The following is an 18,881-nucleotide window of genomic DNA, read 5'->3' as shown; positions in this document are numbered from 1 at the left end:
GAATGGACACCTCTCTTTATGATGCCATCTTGTTAGTGAAATGGGTAATTCTTTGCCTTGATGGCTCTTTTCTTAAGGCTCCATTAAATCTTTTGGAAAGGGCTGACGGAGGTGCTGGTCCATCTGCTGAAATACGGATCCGTAGCAGTGAGACTGACAGGGAAAGTCACAGGCCAATAGTGGCTGATGGCCCAGCTCATGAGGGAACTCCAGTATAACACTCACCTCCCCTTTCTGCCTTATGGACTGGTGTTCTGTCTCCAAGTGGTCTGTTTTGGGAAGGTGTTTGTCCAGTCCCAGGTAGCTATGTTTTCTTTAGGAGTCTCCTTGTTCCTTAAAAGGCTCAGATTTACAGATAAGAAATTCCGGTCCTAACTTTGTGGTTGGCTGAAGACTTGGTTTTAGAGCATCCCTGGCAAAGACAGCAAGTGTGACCACGGTGCAGGCGCAAGCTGAAAGGGAGACCATGGTGTACTCCGGATGTCCATGCTCTTGCCTGCTTTCTCCTTCATCCCCACAGCTTTAGAGACCTTGACTGGGAGTTATCCAGTGCAGAGATGAGTCCTCTGTTGAAGGACTCAAAGACCTTCTGTCTGGGAGTCAATGGGAAACGGAATGGGCTGTGTATGTGAGATGCGGGAGTATGCGGCATGGAATAGACCCTCCTTGTGGTTCTCCAAGAGAAGAACAGAGGAAGATGTGCCTGCCAAATCTACTGTGGACACCAGCACTCACACCTGGTGTGGGTTGAATTGTGTTCCCCCCAAGACATTAGAACATGTACCGAAGCAGGTGACCGTACCTGGAATGGGGTCTTTGCTGCATTCACCAGTGAGATGAGGACTCTGCTCGGGTTTGACGATGGTCTTCCTAGGAGATGAAAGAATTGGATGAGACTCGGTAGGGAGAAGGCCACAGAAGGCAGAGGACTGATGTCAACTCAGAAGCTGGAGGAGGTAGAGAGGGTCCTCGGTTGCAGCCTCAGGAGGAATGACCGGCCTGCTGACACCTGACACCAGGCTTCTGTTGCTTCAAGAACTGGGTGTGTGTGTGTGTATGTAAGTGTATGTATGAGTGTGTGAGTGTGTATGAATGAGTGTGTATATGAGTGAGTGTGTGTGAGTGTGTAGGTGTGTGTGAGTATGTGTGTGTTGAGTGTATGTGTGAGCATGTATGTGTATGTGAGTGTGTGTGGTGGTATTGTGTTCTCCGAAATATTGTGCACTCCAATAAACTTATCTGGGTTCAGAGACAGAACAGCCACAATATTAAACATAGAGGATAGGCAGTGGTAGCACACGCCTTTAATCCTAGCATTCCAGAGGCAGAGATCTACCTGGATCTCTGTGTGTTCAAAGATACAGCCAAGCATGGTGACTCACGCCTTTAATCCCAGAAAGTGAGCCTTTAATCCCAGGGAGTGACGGCAGAAAGCAGAAAGGTATATAAGGCGTGAAGACCAGAAACTAGAAGCCTTTAGCTGGTTAAGCTTTTAGGATTTTGAGCAGCAGTTCAGCTGAGAGCCATTTGGATAAGGACTCAGAGGCTTCCACTCTGAGGAAACAGGATCAGCTGAGGAACTGGCAAGGTGAGGTAGCTGTGGTTTGTTCTGCTTCTCTGACCTTCCAGAATTCACCCCTTCAAGTTTGGTATTCAATTTGAATACCTGGCTTCAAGTTTGTTTATATTAATATGACCTGTTAAGATTTATGCTACAAGTGTGTGTGTAAGAGTGAATGTGTGTGGTGTGTGGAGTGTGTGTGTGTTTCTGTCTTTGTTAGAGGAATCTCATCCAATATCTACAATACGGCCCCCGGCTTCTTCCTACATCCAGGTATCTACCATTCTTTCACTTGGGGGTGAAGGGACTCTCCTCCACCCAGCTCTGAACCCAGCAACCTTCCTTCTCTTGCAGCTCCCAGCTCTCAGCCATGCTCCAAAACTCACCAGGCAAGAGCATCTCCATCTCCCTAGACCTTAATGAAGTCCTTTGTCACCAGTGGATTGTAGAATAGCTTCCAGCCAGACCCCAAGCTTACCATACAGTCTCTGAGCACGTTCACTGTAAATAGCTGGCAGAGTCCCCTCAACCTGGATCCCAGTGGGACCTGTCCTATCTGGTGACTGGCTGTGCTCCAGCCACAGAAGCTGTTTGTTTTCTTGTTATTTTTAATATTATGAATTCAAGACATCTTCAACCCTAATAGAACCATCCTGCTGGATTAGGGCTGTTGACTGGTGCCTGTACCATTTTCTCCATTCTTGTGTCCATTTCCCAAGGGTTGTTGCCATGTCTCCCACCCCCCGTGGCTCCCATCTGGACCTTGGTACTCAAGAGTACATATGTCTCTTGCTACTACTTTTTGTCTGCCTTTCACTTTTGTGTGCATGAGTACCTGTGGCATACATGTGTGGCTTGTGCACAGGGCTGAGTGGGAGTGCTCCCCCTTGTATGCATATATGGAGGCCAGAGGAGGCTATCAGCTGTGCTGTTCTTTCACTCTCTGCTGTATTCCCTTGAGACAGGGTCTGTCACTGAACTTGGAGCTGGGCTCAGGCACCAAGCCTCAGTGACCCTCATGACTCCACTCTGTACTGCTGGAGTTATAGTCACCAGACTTTCACCCTGGTTGCTGAGACTTGAACTCAGGCCTTCCTGTGCAGTAAGTTCTCTAGCCCTGGCTTCAGCTTCTCCTTCTTAATTTCAGCTCAATCTCCATGGATCTTCCCCTGGAAGATGAGGATTCTACTCCATGTTGTTTCTCTTGCCTGTCAATCAAGTGGACACATACTCAGACACACACACACACACACACACACACACACACACACACACACACACAGAATTCCTGCCCCTCCTTCTAGTAGTGTAATTTGTGGTTAGATCAATATTCAGCATTTGCATAATGATGTAATTATTATTCACAGCTGAGCCCCAAAGTAGCTCCATGATTACATTTCCGTTCCTGATGTACACTGTGCTTCTCTAGAATGAACAACGACCAGGGCTGTCACCTGCTCTGTTGGCGTGTGCCTTTCTTTAACACCTCCCAGACTGTCCACCAGACTTAGCACTTGGTGCAGTTTGATCAAAACTCCCTGGAACTCCCTGGTCTCCTCTTCCCTCCCCCATAGGGGCAGGGGCGTGCTCGGCTGCTCCTGAGGTGGGTTACAGGGCTGTGACTCCTGGCACCACCCTGTCCTCTGGGCGCCAGGCCTCCTCTCGTAGTCACAAGATCCTGTGCACCTGGGGGACACAAGTGGCCATCAACTCTCAGGTGTGAGGGGCGGCATCCTGCCTTCTACTGGTGTCTCCTGGCTGAGCTGGGCTGAGGGGTCAAGGCTGGAGGGCTTCCTTTTGAACTCTGAAGCTGTTCTTGTCAAATCCTGTGAGAAATTCAGAGTCGTATCGATGACTGGTGTTTGGACAGCTCTCTTGTCTTCTGGAAGCTTCTGTCCTCTCATCTCCTCACCGCAGTGTTCCGCAACTCCACCTGTCCTGGGTGCTGCGTTTGCCACTTTTCACTGAGACAAAAATACCCGAGAAGAGGGGCAAAGCCACCTGATGGAGGAGGACTTCGTTTGGCTCACAGTTGGAGGGGACCCAGTCCTTTGTGGTGGGGCAGGCATGGCATCGGGAGCTTGAGGTGCTGCTCACATTGCACCCACAGTCAGGAGGGGGAGACAGACGCTGATGTCCAGCACCCACAGTCAGGAGGGGGGACAGACGCTGATGTCCAGCACCCACAGTCAGGAGGGGGACAGACGCTGATGTCCAGCACCCACAGTCAGGAGGGGGAGACAGACGCTGATGTCCAGCACCCACAGTCAGGAGGCGGGGAGACAGATGCTGATGTCCAGCACCCACAGTCAGGAGGGGGACAGACGCTGATGTCCAGCACCCACAGTCAGGAGGGGGAGACAGACGCTGATGTCCAGCACCCACAGTCAGGAGGGGGGAGACAGACACTGATGTCCAGCACCCACAGTCAGGAGGGGGACAGACGCTGTTGTCCACCACCCACAGTCAGGAGGGGGACAGACGCTGATGTCCAGCACCCACAGTCAGGAGGGGGAGACAGACGCTGATGTCCAGCACCCACAGTCAGGAGGGGGGACAGACGCTGATGTCCAGCACCCACAGTCAGGAGGGGGACAGACGCTGATGTCCAGCACCCACAGTCAGGAGGGGGAGACAGACGCTGATGTCCAGCACCCACATTCAGGAGCGGGGAGACAGACGCTGATGTCCAGCACCCACAGTCAGGAGGGGGACAGACGCTGATGTCCAGCACCCACAGTCAGGAGGGGGACAGACGCTGATGTCCAGCAGTTTCTCCTGTACTGGTCAGTCCTGGACTCCAGCCCGTGGGATGGTGCGGCCCACGTTCAGCGTGGGGCTTTCCTGCTCAGTCAGTCCTTTCAGGATGCTCCCTCATAGGTATGCCCAGAGGGGTGTTTCCATCTCAATCTAAATCCAGCCAAGCTGACAATTGAGATTATCATTAGCGATCACAGGGTCTGTTTTGTTAGTTTTTCTGGGTCTTGGAATTCCCCTTCATGGAAACCCCCAAATGCCCCCCCTCTTTTTCTGGAAGATATTGTTCCCCTTGATTCCTTGTGCTCCCTTTTGGAACTTCCATGGTACATTAGGCTCCCAGACCGACCCTCTAATTCCCCCTTCTGTGATTTTCTGCCTCTTAGTATTTCTGACTTGCTTTCAATGGACTTTCCTCAGCTCGATCTTCCTGTGGCTCCCTGCACAGCTTTAATTTCTCAGTGTTTTCCTGCTTCTCCGAACGTGCTGTTTCTTAAAGAGAACATTCTGTTCTTTCAGGAATGTAATTCAGCCCCTGCGATCTTGACTCATCAATTTTACACAGGCAAAGCTCTCCTCACCTCCCTGTATTATTCCGTCTTCCGAGGAGGTCCCCACTAGTGTTTTCTTACTTTGCTGTTTTCCTTTTACAGTACAGGCTGGGGTGTCTGCCATCTGTTGTTGTGATAAACACCATGACCGAAAGCGACTGGGAGAGGAAATGGTTTATTTCAGCTTACAAGTTACAGTCCATCACTGAGGCAAGTCAGGGCAGGAACTCAAGGCAGGAAGGGGCTGGAGGCAGGAACTGCAGCAGAGACCCTGGAGGAGAGCTGCTCACTGACTGACTCCAGGCTATTGCCCAGTTACTTTTCTTACCCAGCCCAGACCCACCTGTCTAGGGATGGCACTGCCCACAGTGGGCTGGGCTCTCCTCCATCAATTAGTAATCAAGAGAATAGCAATCTGATGGAGACAGTTCTTCAACTGAGCTTCTCTCTTCCCAGATGTGTCAGGTTAATTAGATTCGTCATCACAAGACCTTTCTACAGTACTTGTGTGTTTATATTTAAGAGGGAGGTGAGATTTGAAGCAAATGTGCCCTGTAATTCCCTTGGCCACCTGCAGAGCTGGTTATAGCTGAGATTTCTCATCTGAAAAGGCAGGTTAGTCCCTAAGGCCTGGTGACCTTCCAGCAAGGCCTCAGGTAGCTGGGTCAGAGCTAGCCCCCATGCAGCTGAGAGGGGGTAGTGTGGGTTCCCCACACAGCTGTTTGGGGTTTACTGCTTCATCCTTGGTCTCTGCCGTACAAACCTCTCCTTCTAAGCTAGAGTGGGGAAAAGGTCGGTCCACTGCTGGCACGTGGTCAGGGCAGTCATGAGACTGTCCCTATGAAACTGTCCTGTCCCTTCAGCATCGCCCTTTATTTTACCCACTGTAGAAACATCTGCTCCAGGGGACTTTGGGCCTCTTCTAGGAGTCTGAACTCTGGTCCAGTCTGGCTCCCTCTGGAACCTTCTACCCTAAAGTCTTCTATTTCAGCAAATCCATTGTTAGTCTGTTCTTCACATTGCACGCTGTCGTAGCTCATTCCCCTGGTGTCTGTTCACTAGGTGTCCTCATCTGTGTGTGCTCACACCTTAAAGAACACCTTTAAGTCTATAGTCATACCTTGCTCAACACACCTGACACCGTGTAAAAATCCCTTTGAGGTTACCTTGGAGGAGAGCAGAGATAAATATGCACAGTTAATGCACCTTCTTGAACATCACACCAACTTTCTGTCACTCTTTGTACAGCCTGGATTCCACATGCAGCTCTCATCACAGGCGGTACACACAGCAGGCAGTGGGCCTGTGGTCACTCTCTGCATGCCTTTCTTTCCCATGCCTTTGTCCACGTTTCATGGCTGTAACAAAATACCAGAGCCAAGTAATTGAAATTTAAAAGAAGTGTATTTGTCTCAAAGTTCTGGAAACAAGTACCCCAAGATTTCCTATTATGGGATGGATCTCTGGTATTCAGGAAGTGGGAGTGTGGGGTATGGGGTGGGAGGGATGTTTTGGCTGCTGGGAGGAGGCTTGAGCTGCACCACCTGGCAAAGGTGTAGACAAAATGCCTGACAGAGCGAGTGAAGGCAGGAAAGGTTTTTCCAGCTCACAGTCTGAGTGCGCAGTCCATCATGGTGGGGGCATCATGACGGCAGGAGTGTGAAGCAGCTGATCGCGTTGCTCCCACAGCCAGGAAGCAGAGATGGATGTGTGTGTGTGTGTGTGTGTGTGTGTGTGTGTCCAGCCCATTTCCTCTTTTTAAAAAAATTTTTTTAATACAGTCTGGGATGATGCCACCCATGTTCAGGATCAGTCATTTTTTTACCTCAGTTAAACCTTTCTGGAGACACTCTCACAGATGTGCCCAGTTGTGTGTCTCCCAGGTGAGGCTAAGTCAAGCTGGACCATCACATCCTTTCATGGCGACAGACACAGATCTCCACTAACCAGCTCCAGTGTGGAACCCCACCCTCTTGGCCTCAGCTAAACACCAGCCCATACTGTCAACACATGGCTTTGGGGATTATGTTCTAGTACATGTATGCACTTTGAATTCATGAGAGCTGGTGCTAGAGACACCTGCTTTCCAGAAAGCAGCTCAGGGAGGTTCAGGGGACTGATAATGAGTAAGCCCAGCGCAGCTCTGAAATGGGAAATAATAATACAGAAGTGTCAGGGAAATTGTCCTCAGGGCACATCACAGAGGAAGAACCCTCTGTTCAGGGAAAATTACTCCCTGACTAATGACGTCGCTGATGACAACATAAACTGATAGTGAACACTGTGGTGGCCTGAATGAGAATGTCCCCCATAGGCTCATATGTTTGAATGCTTGGTCACCAGTTGGTGGAACTGTTTTTTCAGAAGAATTAGGGGGTGTGGCATTTTTGAAAGCAGAGTGACACTAGGTGTGGGCTTTCAGGTTTCAGAAGTCCACTCAATCCCTAATTAGCTCTCTAGGCCTCATGTCTGTGGATCAAGATGTGAGCTCCCAACTACTGCTCTGGCTCCATGCCTGCCTCCCTGCTGCCATGTTCTCCACCATGGCAGTCATGGACTCTAGCCCTCCACAACTGTAAGCCCCAAATAAACTCTTCCTTCTGTAAGTGGCCTTGGCCATGGTATCTTATCATAGTCATAGAAAGTAATTAAAACAGACACCAAGCTCACTTGACCAGCCAGGACCTCTAGGCAAACAGATTCCTGGGGATGGTTCTGATGTGCAGGCTGGCTCCATTCCTCCTTTCTGGAGGCAGAGGTAGGGAAAGCGCTAGAGGCAGGAGCTATGGAATTCTTGGACGTTCTGACCCATTCCTGGAAATTTGGTTCATTAAAGCCCCTCATCTTAGCTTTTTTTTCCTATCTGGTGAATATTTTCACAGACAAAAAGCCTGGCCTCTGCACACCTCCAGATTCTGTTGGCTGACCTGCAAGAGAGCAGGGCCTCGCTGCTCTCTATTTGAGAGCTGTTCCCACCAGCACCTGCCAGCCAAGGGGTGGGAACCAGTGATGTAGGCTATGCTCAAGTGGTTTTTCCTCTCCAAAATGCTGAGAAGAGCGCTAATTAACCTGCAGTAATTAGAGGAATGCTTAGATTTCTGTTTTGTGTGCTTAGACTATGAGCCACTCTGCTCACTGTGCAAGCTCCCACCTGCTGAGATGGACCCAACTCTGCTCTGGAGCCTGGGATACTTCAAGTCATGCTCTGAATGACCATTTCATGCAGGACAGCCCTGCTATAAGATTTTGGGAGTGATCTGCAGAGTTGCCACCCTGCATAAGTAATGGAGGCCGTGCCACCGACCGCTATGGAACACTGATGCTTGTCCCCAGATTCCTACATGCAAGTCCTAGCACCCAGTACCTTGAACTGTGGCTGTTTAGAGACAGGGTCCTTAAAGAGGCCACTGACTAGAATGAGGTCATCAGTGTGGCCCTAATCCAATCCGATGGCTGCTGTCGTAAGCAAAGGAGATGAGGACCCAGCAGGGAGGAGAGGTGGCATGCTGGTTAGTTATTTGCCAACTTGACACAAACTGGAGTCACTCAGAAAGAGGGACCATGAATTGAATAATTGCCCCCATCAGATTGGCTTGTAGACATGTCTATGGAGCATTTTCTTAATTAATAATTGATGTGGGAGGGCCCAGTTCACTGTGGGCAGTGCCACTTCTGGGCAGGTGGTTCTGGGTTGTAGTAAAGCAGACTATGTAATAAAGCAGACCACTATCTATGGGGAGCAAGCCAATAAGCAGCATTCCTCCATGGCCTCTACTTCAGTCCCTGCCTCCAGGTTCCTGCCTTGAGTTCCTGCCCTGACTTCCCTTGATGATGGACTGTGATTGAACGTGTAAGCCCAGTAAACCCTCTCCTCCTCAGGTTGCTTTTAGTCATGTGTTTATCACAACAACAGAAACCAAATTATGATGGCTGAGGAGCGTGCACTGGTAGAAGACAGCAGTGCAGGTCAAGTGGCCTGCAGGGGAGCGTCCTTTTCTGCAACGTGACCTTGGATTTCAGCCTCCTGGACTGAGGGACAATGCAGTTCTATTCTGTAAACTGCGCAGTCTGGGATACTTGTTTTGGCAGCCTGGACAGACTAACCCCCACATCCCACCAGGTGGGAGTGGTGGTGGAGCATGGTCATTCCCATTCCTGGATGACAGAGACCCAGCTTCTTTGCACACATGTGACTCTGTGGAGCACACACTGCCATAGCCAAGCTAGGCGCTCCTCATAGAATCCCACATTTTTTTTTATAGGCAGAGAGATGTTCTCATCAAAGAGAAGTGTGTGCCACCTCAACTGTTCTGCTGAAGCTCTGAAGTTATTGTTCTACTCCAGAACACATATATGAGGCTCTGGGTCGGTTTTGGGGGGACTCCTGATTTGCTGTAGATCTAGTTCAGGGTGGAGTCTCGGAGATGCTCAGTTCACAGGTACTTGGGGACTGTGGAACCCCTTAAACAAGCTGAGTTCTTTTGGAAATTAAAAATATATTTAGGGGTGTGTGTGTGTGTGTGTGTGTGTGTGTGTGTGTGTGTGTGCAGGTGTTTTCACACCACCGCACACATGTGGGGTTTAGAAGAAAATGTTTGGTAGCCAGTGCTTGCCTCCTGTTTTGCTGAAGCAGTCTCTCTTGTTTCAGCCACACAATGGACTCCAGCAGGCCCAGAGCTTCTGGACAATTCTCCTGTCTCTGCCTCCCATCTCTCCCTAGGAGCACTGAGATTCCAGATCTACATTGCTATGTATGGCTTTTTAGGTGGGATCCGGGAATCAAACTCGGATCACTAAGTTTGCACAACTAGCACACTTACCCACTGAGCCATCCCCCGGCCCACCACTGAGCCATCTTCCTGGCCCACGATGGGATTTCAGTCAACTGTAACCAGGTAACAAGGAGCTGCTGTCTGCATCCCCTGGCGGTAACCTCATGCTGAAGGTGGGCTGAAGGTTCTATGCTTGCCTATTTTCCTTGTTGCTTGTATATAGAATAGAGGACTGCCTTCCCTCTGCCCGATGTACCCTTCAAGAACACAGAGGAGGGAAAAGTGTGGGATGTAAGGGTTGGAAGTAGCTCAGGTATGAAGCATCATCTCCCTGTCTGTCAGAAGGGACCCTGAAGCACAGTACACATTCTACTGGCTCTATCAAGCAAGAGCCAGGGCTCCACTGAGATTCTAAAGTCATTGTATTTACAGATTAGTTTTTTTACAATCGTAAGTTTTGTGTTGTACTGTTTTAGTTGATGGGTTCACACAAAGAATGGACGAATAGTTAATGAAGAGCCCATTGTTAAAAGAGCAAAGCAAAGACAATGATAATGATGAATTAATTGGTGGGCCATCCCACTCTAAAGGAGAGACACTGTTGATTTATCAGACCTAAGGCACACCCACGCATCTTTCTCACACATGGCAGGTGATTTGGTTTCAGTGAACAGCACCATCAGTCACCTTTGCAATCTTAATTTGAATTTTATTGGCTTTCTAGTTTTGCTTGTATTTGAATTGTAAATTTATTTTGTTTCTATAGAGGCATATGAGCCATAAGGAGAAGCAGTTTATATATCTAGCTTTATATTTATGCTTATTTAAATGACATCATTATAAAAAATAATTTGAGTTAAATTGCTCAAGCTGTCTAAACAATATAATACCATTCTGGCATCTAAACCAAATCCCAGGAGGAATAAATTAGGACGTGTAAATAAATGACAAGCCAGGTAGAAGTTGTTTACTGACTGTATGTGATACAGGTGGATGTGTGTATATGTAAATAATGTCTATATATACATTCTGCATGCATAGTATACACAACAAATGTGCTTGTTATTACATACACACAAACATTCATATGGCACATGCGCACATGCATGGGTATATACTGTAAAATAGTTTTCATAACAACAGGAATGAGACAGATTTAATTCTAAATCAAATGTGAATAACATGGATTTAAGTTGTCCTGAAAAACATGTTCCCACCTGAATGAATTTATGTGAACTTGTTGTTAGTAATTCCTAAGCCCAATTAGTACTTCCCATATGCGCATGGGTGTTGGCCACCTACTGGGGTGTGAGCAGCCCGCCAGTGGCCAGTAGAGAGTGACTCTCCCTCCCAAAGTAGCCATGAGCTTCCAGTAGCTCCTCTGGCAAGGGCGGGTCTTAGGCCCCCTCCCCATTTGTGTTTGAATTTTGAGTGACTTGGTCTTATGCAGTAACCACGACTGAGTAGATGTGCAGCAACCATATCATGTCCTGAAGTCAGCATTTCATGGCGCTTCTCTCCACCAACCTCCATTCTTTTCACCCACTCTTCTGTGATGCCCACTGGAGGTGGTTAAGATAGATAATTCGCCAGGTGGTGGTGGCACACACTTATAATCCCAGCACTCAGGAGGCAGAGGTAGGAGGATTTCTGTGAGTTTGAGTCAGCCTGGTCTACAGAGTGAGTTCCAGGAGAGCTGTTACATAAAGAAAACTTGACTCAAAAAACCAGAGAGAGAGGAGAGAGAGAGAGAGAGAGAGAGAGAGAGAGAGAGAGAGAGAGAGAGAGAGAGAGGAGAGAGAGAGAGAAAGAGAGAGAGAGAAAGAGAGAGAGAGAGTTCACAGCTGAGCAATCACAGTGATTTACCCTTGGTTATTTACATAATAATTATTTTATTTTATGTGCAAAGTGTTCTGCCATGTGTATCTGTGCATCACATGTGTACCTGGTGCCCATGGAGACCAGAAGATGGAATAGTTTTAGTCCCAGGAATCTCCTAGAACTAGAGTTTCAGGGAGCTGGGAGCCACCTGTGGGTGCTGGGAACCGAATCCAAGTCCTATGAGATAGCAGCCAGTGTTCTTAACTTCTGAGCCATGTCTCCAACCCACTTTCATAGTCACAGAACAAAAGGAAGTCACACACCGAGGCATTTTCTAATCACATTGGTGGGAAGATCAGGTAGGAGGGTCACGGCCAAGCAGGGAAACTGCCATGCATCCCAGATGCTATTTGAGCATGTTCTTAGTGTTGAGTTGATGGAAGATTAGTGGTCTGTTAGCACATTTCAAAAGTCATGGTCTGATAGTTGAGAGGATGCTAGGTCAGACTCAGAGGTGGGCAATGGATGTCTATCAAGGGGGCTGAAGACAGCCCAAGATTATTTGACTCTGTGTCTATAACTTCACAGCATTCTGTAGTCACAATGTTGCCATCCACCAGTCAGCCTTGGAGACTTATCCTTAATGCAGGTGTGACCTTTTTCTAGGAACTTCAGTTCACAAACCGTGATCCAAAGCTGGAGAGATGGCTCAGCAGTAAAGAGCACTGGCTGCTATTCAATTCTCAGCATCCACATGGCAGCTCATAGTTTCTGTGGGATAGTCTGTATGTCAAATTGCTCTGATTGGTCAATAAATAAAACAGATTGGCCAGTGGCCAAGCAGGAAGTATAGGCGGGACTAACAGAGAGGAGAGCAGAGAAAATAGGAAGGTGGGAGGGGACACTGCCAGCCGCCGCCATGACAAGCAGCATGTGAAGATGCCGGTAAGCCACGAGCCATGTGGCAAGGTATAGATTTATAGAAATGGATTAATTTAAGCTATAAGAACAGTTAGCAAGAAGCCTGCCACGGCCATACAGTTTGCATGCAATATAAGTCTCTGTGTTTACTTGGTTGGGTCTGAGCGGCTGTGGGACTGGCGGGTGACAAAGATTTGTCCTGACTGTGGGCAAGGCAGGAAAACTCTAGTTACACATAGTCATATGTAACTCTAGTTCTAGGAGATCTGATGCCCTTTTTTTGACCCCCATGGACACTCCATACATTTGATTTATAGACATACATGCAGGCAAAACACTCATACACATAAAACAAAAATAATCTCTAATAAAGAAACATATGATTCACTTTAAAGAAATCAATGTATCGCTACTTTCACCCAGAACATGTGTCTGGGGTAATACACATGTAGATTTTGTGACTCACAATGTCCCTTGACATCTCTGGCTCCCAATTTCCTCAAACATTAAAAGAATCACAAAATCAAACAGCATCAAAATCTATTACAGCACTGTTACAAGGCATGGGTTGAATACTTCGTGTCTGGGTACATCGTGAGTCCTGAGGGTCCCAGACTCTACTTCGTTTCCTGACAGTTCTTGTCCACCTGGCTTCTGTGCCTTGGCCTTGAGGTCTTTGGAAAGACAACAGTTTAGCCATGATCCTTGGGTAAGTGCTACTTCACATCCTCAAACCACTGAGCCAAGGAGATGGTCCAGGCCAGTAGAACATTCTGTCCCTGCTATGGAGGGGCTGGATCCAGGCTGCATGCCGAGCCGCCCAGGCTGTGACTTTGGACACGGTGTAGAAGATAAGACACACACTGTCTGGACGTGTGTCTCCAGCTTTCACTGTCCAATTATGACAGGCTAATGCTGCCTGAGGAGTGCTGATGCCTTGTGCTCCCCCTTCTCTCTGCAGACTTCTGCAGGGCATCCTGGAACTGTGTCCAGTTTAGGACAGCCCCTCACCCCTGTCCCATCGCTTCTTTGTTTGGTGTGACCTCATCCCTCCCCTCCCCTTCCTCTACACCAGGAAGAACAACAATGGAGGCAGGAGGATTACGGATTTCCTCTAGGAGCTGCCTGACCGTGGCCAGCTGCTGTCCACAAACCTCTCATCCTTCTGTGGGTGCACTTGCATTCTGGAAATTTCACTTTAATACACCAGCCTGTGTGTGCTCAGAGGGCAGAATGCAGGTTTGAATTAACTTGAGCAAACAGCATTTAGGAAGTACGGTCTGCTTGAGGGCGACCTGTCCCTGCACAGCCAGGCCCAGGGGCCCAGGGAGCTGGTACTCTGTCCTAGTCTTTCACTGCAGACTCGAAAACCCATCCCTGTGGAGTCTGTTCCTGGAGCTGTCCACTCTAACGCCCTCTATCTCCTCACCTCTGTGGGGTCCCATGTCCATCCTCTTCACCCTGCACGTTACTGCCTAAACTCCCTCTTCTGGGATGAACATGTTTCTCCCTGGCATCTCTTCCGCAAAGACCACCGGCCCAGGTTCGATGATCTTCACAAGGGGAAGAATGGAAGACAGCAGCCATGGGATGGGAGTGCTTGGTAATTAATGGAAGACAGTGAAGCAGAGTTCTATTGGGTGGTAATTGGATTTTAGCCCCGTGGGAGTTGTTTTAAACAGAGATGCTGATGTAGGGTCTGCCTTTCCCTACAGTAATGTTTCCCTGTCATATCTAAAGATGGTTGAATCCTGAGACAAAATACCCTCCAGTCTAATGGGCTTTACCAGTCAGAGCCAGAGTCATGCGTGAGGCTGAGCACTGATGAGGAATGGCCACCCCTGGTCCAGACGAACTGCCCTACAGGTCCCTCTATTCCGTTGCTGGTTCTTATTTGACTCATGTTAAGATTTGGGGAAGTGTCCCCAAGGAGCCCAAGTGAGTGGGTTTTTTTTTTTGGGAGGGGTGCAGTTACATGCTCTTCAAACATGTGTTAGCCATTTTCCGTTGTGTGCTGACCCCTCTCCTGTGTGTGTATGTATTCTAGTGCTCCAGGCAATGGCTAAGCCACTCCACCCCTGTCCAGGGGAGAGGCAGCTGTCTGCAGTAACCCACCAGAGCAGTGGCTTCACCGTTTAGATTTCTTTACAGCTTTGTTAGCACCTTCTGGCTCTTTCTGTACACCAAATTCCCCCCATGCAAGCCCTGATGTGAGTTCAGTTTTTCTGGCCACACTTCCACTGATCCAGATGTCACACTCTCCTCAGAGACAAAAGCTGTCATTGCTTGCCACCTGCACATGGGCTTGAGTAAGGGGGTGGTTGCAGGTCCAGTCACTCAGCCTTCCACCCATTGAACAGTTCAAGATGCACATTTGCTTCTTGGGCCGGGAGAAATGAAATCGTATAGTTCGGGATGTTTTCTGTTGTGGCCCTATGGAAAAGGCCATTCATTTGCGACTCAGTTGGAGGCATTGCCCGGATGACTGCATTTTAGAATGCCACTCTGCGAATTCAAAAGGTCAGCTTCCAAACTGGCATCCCTCATCACCCTCATCCATTTCTCTGGACTCTGGTCCCAGCCCTCTTGTGTAGTGTAGACCTCTATAGGAGGGATGTTGTCAGTCTGGACCTCCAGCTTCGGGGACAAGAGTGGAGGCACATAGGCCTTCCTCGGCTATTTGATGTGTCTGTCTGGGTCCCAGGAGACTAGGCTAGCTCATGGTAGCTTGCTGTGGTGTCACTCACATGACAAGGACATGTGACTAAACTGTGGGAAGAGCATTTTTCAGGAGGCCCAAGACCATTCCCTGGAGACAGTGGTCCACGGAGGCCAGCCCATTCATACCAGTGTTTGATGTGTGTTTACATCTCTCATGCACGAGAAGATGGAGGGGCATATTCAGTATCCAAGAAAGGCCCCCTTGGCCCTTTGCTGCTGATGTGGCCTGCACTTGGGGAGCTATTTCATTCTTCTCCTGCTCAGTCCAGGGAACTCAACCCTTCAGTCACAATCTGGGCTCCCTGTCAGTAGCTCGTCCAGAGGTAGCACCAGGTCACATGACTCCTACCAGACAAGCTGCTTTTGATGCTCTGGTCCCACTGTATCTCCCACAGGGACACCGACAAGACGGGACAGCTTCTTCCTAAAGTGGCTTCTCACCCTGGTGGTCTAGAGAGGTATACAAAGTTTAGGGGAATTTATAAGACAGAGACAAGTGAAAAAACAAACAAGAAAACAAATGAAAAACTATTATTGCCAACCATCTCCAAGCCCAGAAATGACAAAGTGAACACTGCTTTCCCCACTGGATTTTAGCATGCATCTGCTCGTAAAAAAAAAATCTATTTACAAGAAACTGGGAGATGTGTGCATTTTCTGTAATATTTAACTTTTTTTGACAGGGAGCATTAACTGCAAAGCTTACAGCCTTGTGGTGTGTATCTGTTACCTTGGGGCAGAAACAGCCGTCCACTAACGGCTCCTGGAGAGTCTCGTCACGACTCAATGTTGAGTTTGATTGTGTATTTTTAGCAGCATTGGAAGTGAACAGATGGCTTTTAAAACAATTTGACCTATTGACGCAGTATTTACCGCCATCTGCTTCTCTGTGGCTCCTCCCCAGGAAGAAGCACAGGGGCCGATATAATCTGCTCAATACGTGTTTGCTGAGTGAACGGATATTGGCTGAAGGAAGATTTTTCTTTTCTTTTTGAGGAATTAGAGGTGACAACCTTTGTCCTTTGCTCCTTATGGCAGTTAAGGGCTTTGGGGAGCTTAGGCTGGTGAATGCAATGAGAGTATGTCTGAGCAGCATGTGTAAATGAAAAAAAGTAAGACCCCAAGGCCACCATCCTCCCTTCCCTTCGCCTCCCTCAGATTGTCTCTAATTCTGTCCTGGACAACACTCCCTGGAAGCCCACAGGGACAGTGCATTTGGTCCTACTGTCCTCATGGAAACAGTATGAGAAAGTACCTCTGTTGAGCTTCCAAGTGGGACTGTCACATGTCCTTGCCAACACTATCTGGGAGCATACAAGAGGCCAGAGGAAGCCAAGGTGAAGGCTCCTGGAGGCATTTCTATGGTTTGAGTGTGTCCTTTGGTTTCATGTCCTAGGGTGGCTGTGAGTTGAATATGGTAATGCCCCTGTGTGTTAAAGGTATGTTGCTCAGGGAGGCACTATTGGGTGGGATGCTCCATGGAGTTTACCTCTGGGAAAGAGGGCACAGCAGGAGGTCCTGGGGTCCTTAGACCTCTTGAAGGGATGATAGGGCTCCTGCACCTTGCTTTTCTCTTCTTGATTCCTGACCATCAGGTTAACTCTTTGACCTGCCATGTGCTCTCTGATCCCCTTCAGATACATGTCTGTTACTGGGCAGGAATATCTTTCCATGTTCAATCCAGAAGATACATGTCTGCTATGGGGCAGGAATATCTTCCCACATTCAGTCCAGAAGAGTTTCTATCAAGGATGAATGCTGAGTTGTGCCATGTAGATTTTAGAAGCTGTGGAAGTGTAAAGATAGCATCTTAAACAATGACACCCACTGGTTAGTCTGCTGGAGGCTCAAAGCAACAGTTGTGTACTCAACTGATTGTGTATTCAAAAGCCAAGTGAACCTTTTCTCTCATAATCTAATTATCTTGGGACTGGAGAGATGGCTCCGAAGTTAAGAGCACTGGCCGCTCTTCCAGAGGACCTGGGTTTGATTCCCAGTGCCCCAGGCTCACAACTGTATGTCACTCTAGTTCTGGGAGGTCTGATGCTTCCTTCTGGCCTCTGTAGGCACTGTATGGATGTGGTTGTGCAGGCACACATGCAGTCAATACACATATACACACATAAAATAAGTTCTAAAATAAGTCAACTATCTTAAGTATTTTGTAATATGGGAAGTGGAATGAGTCTGAAAGTTTGAAGAAATAAGCTAGATGTAGCAGTACAAGCCCATAGGGTCAAGGAAATTGGCTCAAACCAGTTGCCAAGGCATGGACATAATGTACTCCTTATGAGCCAACCTGGAGTCTGCCTGAGAGCCTAGGAATAGGAGCTGTTAGAGTTCCTGATCCTGCCCAGGCAATGAGGGACAACCATGCAATGTCACCAGATTGGGACACAGCCTGAGTGTTGGGAGGAGGAGATATAAGGCCTTCCCCATTATTGAATAAATGAGTCTGCTGTTTGCCTCCACCTGACTCTCAATGTCTGTGCTGTTGACACTGTGCCTTCTCACCCCCTCCCCTGAGGGAGCCATTAGGACCCAGCAACAGCTAGAGACAGCTTAGAATGCTATGAGAAGAACGTTAAAAGATTTTATTTTATTTTCAATTTTGTGTGTTTGTGTGTGTGTGTGTGTGCGTGAATGCAGCACCTTCAGAGACCAGAACAGCTCACATACCCTGGATCTGGAGTTACAGATGGGTGTTAGCTGCCCAACATGAGTGCCAGTGACCAAACTGGGATCCTTGGCAATAACAGTTAGTGTTCTTAACCACTAGGACATCTGTCTTAGTCATTATTCTATTGCTGTGAAGAGACACCATGACTAAGGCAACTCTTATAAAAGAGAGCATTTGATGGGGACTTGCTTACAGTTGCAGAGGTTTATTCCAATATCATCACTGTGGGAAGCTTGGCAGCACATAGGCAGACATGTTGCTGGAGAGGTAGCTGAGAATTTCTGCCTCCAGATCAACAGGGAACAGGAAGAGAGAGACTCTGGACTTGGAATGGGCTTTTGAAACCTCAAGGCCCACCCCTAGTGACACACTTCCTCCAACAAGGAATCCTTTCAAATAGTGCCACTCCCTGGTGAGTAAGCATTCAAATATATGAGCCTATGGGGGCCGTTCTTATCCAAACTACCTAGACATCTCTCCAGCTTCCTATGAACAGAACTTAGTGAATAATTATGATGAGGGTCATAGACCAGGATGATGATACAGATGTGAGCATACAGGCTGTTAAGGGGTTTGATGGATGTAAGGTCTTGACTGGGAACTGGACTGGGAGTTTCCTTTGTTATATTGAATAAAGTATCAGCTACATTTTGTCCTATACTTTGGACATTGTGCAAGGGCCAGGATTACCTTTTCTGGCAGAAGAAACTCATTTTAGACAATTTTATAGTACAAATTAAGATTAAAACAAAAGAGTAAAGAAAAAGAGTTGAAAATTTTTGTAGTTTGACTAGCAAAGGGGCATGGGTAAAATTTCACCTCAGGAGGGTTCAGTTTCTAGTGCCAATACAGTAGAGCCAAGCACTTGGCATCAAAATGAAAGGAAAGGGGCCTCCAGGGCATCTCAGGAAACTGTAAACTCCACCCTCTCCTCAGCCCTCAAAGGTATTGTCCTAGTTAGCATTAACCGTCAACTTGACACAGACTGGAATTGCCTGAAAACAAGAGTTTCAGTAAGGAATTGACTATATCAGGTTGGTCTGGGATGTGTCTGTGGGGGATTGTCAATTGTCTCGATTGATGCAGGAGGGTCCAGC

This window comes from Peromyscus californicus, unplaced genomic scaffold (assembly GCF_007827085.1).
Source record: "Peromyscus californicus insignis strain IS unplaced genomic scaffold, ASM782708v3 Scaffold_5__1_contigs__length_169319896, whole genome shotgun sequence".
Taxonomy (NCBI): Eukaryota; Metazoa; Chordata; class Mammalia; order Rodentia; family Cricetidae; genus Peromyscus; species Peromyscus californicus.
The sequence above is the reverse complement of the archived record's forward strand: the minus strand, read 5'-3'. Positions refer to the sequence as shown.